The following is an 8,708-nucleotide window of genomic DNA, read 5'->3' as shown; positions in this document are numbered from 1 at the left end:
CGACACCGCCGGTACTTTTTTTATGTTGTACTTGATGATGGTACACTTAAGTGATATATATATTATTATTCATGTCGGTATTTTTTTATGTTGTACTAATTTTGTTTATTCTTTGTCATGGCAGGTGTTGAAAGATGGTGGGCGCTGGTCGGGAGCGCTCGGAGGACCCTTCTTCCTCGGTGCGTGGTGCAAGGTCTTCTATTCCACACACACCTCTCCACCGAGCGTTCCTGGACAGTATGGCGACACCGCCGGGCCCTTCTTCGTCGACCGCGGTGCCGAGCAGGGGACGAGGTAAGAGGAAGAGAGGAGCTGGAGCACGTGGTCGCGGGAGAGGAGGTAGGGTGACTGCCAGGGTGCCTTCCTCGCCGCCACCCCCAGCTGTTTCACCTGAGCATGTGACTGCTAGGGTGGACTCATCCGAGGAGGAGGCTACACGGACTCCGGTCCACGAGCCTTCAGTCCACGAGCCTCGGGTTCACGGGCCTTCGGGCCACGAGAGTTCGGCCCACGAGACCCCGGAGGAACACACGTCTGGATGGGGTACCTGGCCGGATCAGCCTGAGGGGCCGAGTGGCCGTGCTGATGATGGCGTGGACACGACTGATTTTGAGGAGGAGGGGGGCACCGTCTACCAGCGTGGTTGTACATGGCTCCTGGACGTGCCGGCGACCTGCGAGCAGAGGTGGTTGATTTTCCCTGATGGGGAGAGGTAAGTGCATTTAATCTTTTTGTACCCTTCTGCATTCACGTTTCTTAAAATATATAATGCGTTGGCCTTGTCATGCTGCAGCAGTTGGGACCACCATCATAGTGTCCGCCGGCCCAACTCCGTCTTTGGAGTTCTTTGTCGGCAAAACTTCCCGGGGTTTGTCACGTTGCCTGGTCAGGGTCGGCTTCCAGAGCTTGGATTGAGTTGGGAGCACTACTTGGCTGCCTCGGCCCCGCCCGGTGAGATTATCGATGCTGTCTTGTGCAAGACGAGGGCAGACGTGGTGATTAGAAAGTTCTGGGTAATTTCTCCTTTACACAATTAAAAATCTTCAACTAGCTAGTTATTAATTGTACTAATCAATATTGTCTCATCCTTTTCCCTTTCTGTAATTATGGCAAGGGGGGCCAAATTGGTGAGGGACCCCAAGTAGGATTCAACCTAGTTGGGGGCGCCTCCTGGCTGCTCCCTCCTCCCCCACCTATATATATGTGGGACGGGGGTGCCTAGCACATCCAGAACAATTTCTTAGCCGTGTGCGGCGCTCCCCTCCACCATTTACACACTCGGTCATATTTTCGTAGTGCTCAGGCGAAGCCCTACGTAGATCACTTCACCGTCACCGACACCACGCCGTCGTGTTGCCAGAACTCATCTACTACCTTGCCGTCTTGCTGGATCGGGAAGGTGAAGACGACATCGAGCTGAACTTGTGCTGAACGCGGAGGTGTCGTATGTTCGGTACTTGATCGGTTGGAGCACGAAGAAAGTTCGACTACATCATTCGCGTTGTGAAACGCTTTGGTTTACGGCCTACGAGGGTACATAGACACACTCTCCCATTCGTTTACGGTCTATAGATCTTCCGTGAGCGTAGGAATTTTTTTAAATTGCATGCTCCGTTCCCCAATAGAGCCAACAATTTCAAGTAGCATAGATTTAATTTACTCGAGAAAAAATTTGGCAGGTAGTTAAAGCCCATGATTAAGCGAGATATTCTAAAGCCTACTAGCATTTGGGAAGATATTCTATGATTTGGACGGTTTGGAAAAATACAAGAAGAAAATTTTCCGGAATTGTGAGATTTTTGCCATAATAAGCGAGATTCCAATTCATGGGATTTAATTACCTGCCATAGTACGCTCCTAGGTCTAAAGCATATAGGGGCAGAGGATATCCATCGTGTTGTCCTCATCCTCCTCCTCTCTTTCTAGTTCTTGCCTCCTCATCCATTGCCTCACTAGTGTGACTTCTACTATGCCCCATGCTTGACTCCATATCCATTGTTGTTGTTGTCGTTGCCATCATAGTTTTTTCCTAGACCCGCCTCGGCCCTTCTTTGTGCTCACGTCCTCCTCCTCTTCCTCTCCACTGGGGAGTGAGATATCCAAACGGTCAGAGGGGCGCGACCAATAATGGTGGTAGGTTTTCTCTCCTTTCTCTATTTGGGAAAGCTTTGGGCCGCTTGATTCAAAGGATTTTGGATGGACAAATGTAATGCTTGATAATATTTATGCTAAGAATGCCTCTCATTGGATTTTTTCCCTAAGAATTATTTGTACTATGTAAAATTTCCATTGCTTTAAGACAATCAAATCAAACAAATCACCAGTTTGATGTGGGACCCTCTTATGTTATCATCATTAATGGATCTCCTCATCGATGGTTTCCTTTGCATACGAGGTTAATTTTGGTGGTTTATTAGATAAAAAAAATTATGCCGCCCCTTTCTTAAATGTGCCCCAAACTATAGAACTGGATCTAGCCTCAGCATGTGCTAACTTGACCATATAGCAATCACCCGATTTCATGTTGCATTGGTTAGTTTGATCATTGGTCCGTTTCTTGTACTACGAGATCAGTTTACTAGTCCTTGTTGGGCATTTTATTTTTCCTTTTTATGTGTAATAGACTCTAGAATTGATTCTGATTGTGTGATTTTATCTAGAGATTCCAATTATGATAACTTGTTGTTTTTTGGGCTTGTGGCATGACAAAAATTATTCCATTGTGCTATTTTCCACTCTATATTTTCTTTGCTAGTAGTTTGGTTTTTTTATTTACCGCTTCCTTGCTTAACTCATCACATGGCTGGATCGGCGACGATGCTGAAATTGATAAGTTTCATTAGGAAAGTCATGGTGCGACTGAACCCTCATTAGCTCCGGTCATAAGGAACTAGGATGATGATGACTCGTCCCAACTGGTACAACAGGTAATAATTGATAGAAAACTTATGTTTAGGCATAGAAGCTAGCCATGGTTTGTTATTGCCTTTTTATTATCATTATGTGATGTTTGTCCATGCAAGGAAGGATTCTGATGAGTAGTTCATTAGAGAAGAAACATCCACTTTGTTAGTTCAAGGATATGTATTAATGGGTTGCTTGAAAGAGATTATCATGAAAGACTTAACGAGATTTGTAATACTAGAACCAAACAATTTCATTTCATTTGTTATATGTTTGTTTGCACCTTCCATTTTAACCAAGGCAATTTTCTTTTAGGACACAATGAGCAAACATTGTTGGAGCAACTTCTCAAGTATGAGGTATTTTTCGATGTGATTCTACTACTTGTTTTAGCCTATGATTCTATTGATAGCACATTAACACAACTGGGAAGCATATCCCTCAACACCGACAAGTGGTAAACAACTGTGTCAACTTGGAATGTATTGCCAAGAGATTTGTTCCTGGATGTTGTGCTGACCCCCCCTACTATGTTCCCATGGGAAACCAACTAGTTATTCCACCTCATATGGTTCCAAAGAGGTAACCATTCCAACCCAGACAAGGTTCCATTTTCTGCACTCATCCATGACTTACTTTTGAACACTTTGAGATGGTAGATTTCTTAAGCTTGCAAGAGCACAATAGGTTCTTTCTATTTATTTTGCACTTGCCATGCATGTCTACAAGGAACTGAGTTGACATCCAGAGTTCCAAGAAGGCCACCACTTCATATAATGAGTAAAGGCCCCAAATATGGTCTTTCCATGGAGAGGCAAGACAAGAAATCTGTTCTCAATTGGGAAATTATGAATAATCCTCTTTTTGTAGCTGCTGCACACAAGTTCTTTGAGTCCACATACTCTGGTTCAATGTCATACAAGAATCTTGAAATTGTTTCCCACACACCTTTTGGAGATAGTGCCACATTTTAATTGTGGAGGCCCTCTTTCTCAACAAGCTATTGGGCCACCTTTCTTATTTGGCAGTAATCGAAAAGGTGTATGGGAATTTTTTTTCAAGATTCTTCTATGACATTGAGCCAGAATTTGTGACTCTAAGCACTTGTCAGCAACTGCTTCAAAAAGAGGATATATCCAGAATTTTACAACTGAGAATAGATTTCCGTCAGACCATATTTGAGCCTTTTATCATTAGATGAGGTTGTGTCCTTCTAGGGACTTTAGAAATTTACTCAATTCCTTGTAGACATGTGTGCCAATTGCAAAATAAATGGAAACAATCCAGTGTGCTCTTGCAAGCTTAAGAAATCCACCATCTCAAAGTGTTCAAAAATATGTCACTGATGAGTGAAGAAAATGGAACCTTGTATGGGTTGCAAAGAACAAGGTTGCCTGTTTGGAGTGAGATGAGGTTGAATACCTGCTCTGTGTCCTAAGGGAGCACACAAGGGGAGTGCGCACAACATCCAGGTACAAATCTCTTGGCAACTGATAGCCTACAAGCCAAACAGGGCGTTGTAGTACTTTTGTGTAAGCATCTGAAATTGCAATCGTCCCAACAAAGAGCGTAGGTGAGTATTTATAAGTAACATTTCTTTCACACGCAAGTTGTCACAGTTCTTATCTGAAGTAATTGTGATTCTGCAGACGCTGTTAGTTTCCCAAGAAGCAAACAAACTAGAATAATAAATATGAAATTTTTGTGATAAGGGGAGCAATAGTAACTTGAAAGTAAAGAACCTAAACAACATTGAAAGTGGAAGTGTTTTCTTGCAATGGAGAGATTAGGATCAGAGAGATTGGGCGTGGAGAGAAGTAGAGATAGGAGTGCTAGCGCACTCAAGCTAGGACCCCAACAACCACTGGTCACACCCTGAGCACCCCATTTCTAACAGAACAACACTTGTACTCTTCATTTCCATATCAATAAGAACACTTGTACTCTTCATTTCCATATCAATATTTGAGCACTATATTCAAAATAAAATTTAAAAAATTTGCACGGTTGTTGTCCTGTGTAAGTTGTTATGTGTGACAATTCTAGACATTACAAATCACATGGCAAATTCATATATTTTTGGTCTTTCCAAACATGGCAAATTTTAGGTCTTTTTCTAATGCTCCCATGGCAAGCATTAAACAATTTCTACCATATTCATGACAATTGTTTAAATCTTTCTACTTTTCATATGGCAATCTTAGATTTTTTTTCCTTGCAGTTTTTAAGTAAAATCGTTTTCTACACATTAAATTTTTTGTATGGACAAAAACATGTTTTTGGACAGTGGCAAAATTTTGTTTACGCGGCATGAAAAATATAATTGCACACATCAGAACATTTTATTTTGAACATAGCATGGTAAATTAATTTTGACCATGGCAAAATTATTATTTACACCATGGAAAATTTATTTGACAAACCATGGTAATTTTTTTGAATAGCTTGGTAAATTACTTTGAACAAACCATGGAAAATTTGTTGAACATACCATGGAAATTTATGTGACTAATTTACAGATTTTTCCTGTAATATGTTTTGCCATTATGTTATCAAACTCTTTTTTGGGCAATGCTGGCTATGAGGTCAAAACAAACAATTTTCAAAACATGCAATGATCTTTTGAGAAACATTTCCCCCCTTCAATTTGCCACATGACCATATAATTTTTCTAAATCTTGCCACGGTTTATTTACTTACACGGCCAAAATATTCATCGGCAGAGGCATACTTAGCTCAAGGTCGCTAGCCAGCAGTACTCTCAATCTTCCCAGGCTTGCCTCGTTTCAAGCAGTCAGTAAAAAGGAAATTGCATATTGCTGACGACAGTTTTTCTCCGCCAAATTTTTTCTCACAGAAGGGATTTCTCACCAATTCAAATAAGGAAACCACTAGGATTTCATATACAAGGTTCAAAAAGGAAGCTTGTAAATGAAAAAAGAAATGGAGAATACGAATATCCACAGGAAGCACACTTACGAAAAATCCACCCATCAACACAGATACTATACACCATAGCCAGCAAGGGAGAAACCATACTGAAGGTAGAAATTCGGTGGAATCTAGAAAAAGCAACAACATTATTGATGCAGCGTCAGAAATGGCAACAACGCCCTCTACCTGTTAAACTCCTTGGCCGCTGCGTCCATGCGTCTTCTCAATCGAAGTCGAAGAGGCTTCATTCCCTTTTGCTTCTGCAATGACAAAGATAGTAAATAAGGGAAGTGGATGAAACACCAGAATATGATGAGGCAGCAATAATATGTTGAAGTCCTACTTTGGCGGTACCACTCCAAGGATCATATCCTTCATAAGTGAGGGGCAACTCCTGCACAAGTGATCGAAGCCGTCCGTGTCCACCACCGCCCTCAGGTTGTCTGGACACCGTAGGAACTCATAGCACGCCGTCTTCAGCCCGACACAGCCGTGCTGCTCGGCGAGCACAATGAAGGTCGTCACAGTGCCCACGGCGATGTACTCGCGCAGCTTCTTTTCACACAACAGCCTCAGCCTGCGAAGGTCGTACCTGTCCGCCGCCACAAAGCAGATGCTGCAGCAACACGACGTTCTCGTCCTCCTTCTCCTCATTCACCGCTGGCAGCACGTCGCCGTAGATGAACCCTAGCATTGCCTTGAACATCGCAGCGTCCATGTCGTCTATCTGCACGACAGCGCCCGTGGACGACATGTCTTCCTTCATTGGGCCGAAGAGTGCCGCCCTGAAAATGGTAGATCGGGCAGCCAGGACACACCGGTGGGCGGCGAATGTCTCGCCGCTGACCCGGAAGGCCACGTACGTCCTCTCACCGGACTGCAGAAGGTCGGTGAAGTTCCGTTGGATGTCGGACGGCGGCACGTCGATCAACTGAGAAGTGTTGCTTGTGGGATTTAGGACCACGATGTCGCACCGGATGGTGAAACTGTCGTCCGTGAGATGTTTCTTCGAGGCCTCAATTTTGATGTCCTTTAGCCAGTCATGGCTCTGGCCGCAGGGGAGCTCGAGTATTTCACTACCACGAACAGCGGCGGGCTCTTCCTTGGTCTCGTCAGCAAAACTAAACTCGACTTGTGCCTTAACGAGACCGGCAGGGTTCACGTCGAGGAAAAGACTGAGTGATATGAAACCGTCCTTGTCGACGAGATCGCAGTAAATGGACCAGCTATAGCCTCCGACTGTGAAGCAGCGAGACTCGATTGGATCGCTGTAAGGCAGGGCTGGAGTGCGCGAGTAGCCTTCACTAGTGCAGAACCGTGCAATAGCACCGGTTCGTAAGGCCCTTTAGTGCCGGTTACATAACCGGCACTAAATTGTGGTCACTAAAGCCCCCCCCCCCCCTTTAGTACTGGTTCAGCACGAACCGGTGCTAAAGGGCAATCACGTGGCACGAGCCTGCTCCGGGGGCCTGGAGCCCTTTAGTACCGGTACTATAAGGTTTGGGGGGTTTTTAGTTTTATGATTTCTTTTTCATTTAATTTTGTGTTTCCATTTTAATTCTTTTTCGTTTGCTGGTATTTTACGATACTACACATTGTACACGTTATATATATATATATATATATATATATATATATATATATATATATATATATATATAAATAGAATTTATAGTAGAACCAATCATCGAGTTCAACGTGATTGTCATGATATAAGCATTCATATATAACACCACAAAAGCACTTAAGTTCAGAACGAAGAACACGGACATGAAAGGACAAGTACTAATTAAGAGCAGCATGAAGAACTAGCTAAATCACTCCTGCTAGCTACTCTCTCTGGTAAAATAGCATAGAACATGTATAGCTCTCCTGATTGATCATACTGGAGCATGCCGATGAACCTGTCTCCTAATCGTGGGCTGCGCTTCTCATTGCTGCCCCCTAGTACTTCTCTGCGATCATTAACAATTTTCCTCCAATCTTTCACTATTAAGCATTCATCGCTTCTAGAAATCTTGAATGCATTCATGTGCAATGCAGGATATCTTGGCCGTAAGCTAACAATTGACATCTGACCTTTAGTCTCGATCCCCTGAGGCACAACTGTCATCGGGAGTCCCTGTTGAAGAACATCGTGTAGTACTTAATTAATATACTTAGCAATGAAAGTTTAGCAAAAAAAATATGTATGCAAAATATGCACTGAGGACAAATAGTAAATATCTTACCATCATTCCTAAATAGATGTGACCGTAGTTGAATACCATCAATATTGGTCGCACGTTTTGAGTACTAACATTTCTAAGTGCAGGAAGAAAATTTGTCTTGACAGTATGAAGATCCTCAAGCCATGAAACATAATGACTTATCTCCTCGCAGTTTAGTTCAGCGCCGGGACAGTAGTAGGTCCTGTCTACCAAGCGCCGGACATGTTTTGTTGAATGGAGATACGCTGTCAATAGAAATTAGTTGTCAGTTATTTTTGAATAAGCAATATCAAAGACAAAAATATAGTTAAGAAGAACTCACATAATGGTAGAACTGGAGGCGTCTGCACATCGACCCATATGTCTCTATTACCTTCAATATCATCTTCCGGACGAATATCAAAGGTGATAACCATACCAGGCTCAAATGCATAAGCCTTGTATAGTGCTTGCCAAGTTTTGCATTCAAAATAGGTGTACGTGTGTGCATTGTATACTTTGACGTTGAAAGTATAACCATCATGCTCAGTTTTCAGGTATGCTCTCTTTACCTCCATAGTTTCCATATCTTTGAAACCTATCTTATCCAAGACAAAAATTCTTGCATGACAGGGGATGCGCTAGTAGAATAGTGAAAATTAAAAATTATAAGTCAGGCAA

At 42.9% G+C, this 8,708-nt stretch overlaps 1 pseudogene; it reads right to left on the bottom strand.

Annotated features, from left to right (window-relative positions):
• Positions 1-6,177: 6,177 nt before the first annotated feature.
• On the bottom strand, positions 6,178-8,272 carry LOC119339647 (annotated as a pseudogene).
• Between the last annotated feature and the right edge of the window lie 436 nt (positions 8,273-8,708).

This window comes from Triticum dicoccoides, chromosome 7B (genome assembly GCF_002162155.2).
Source record: "Triticum dicoccoides isolate Atlit2015 ecotype Zavitan chromosome 7B, WEW_v2.0, whole genome shotgun sequence".
Lineage (NCBI taxonomy): Eukaryota > Viridiplantae > Streptophyta > Magnoliopsida > Poales > Poaceae > Triticum > Triticum dicoccoides.
The sequence above is the reverse complement of the archived record's forward strand: the minus strand, read 5'-3'. Positions and strand labels throughout refer to the sequence as shown.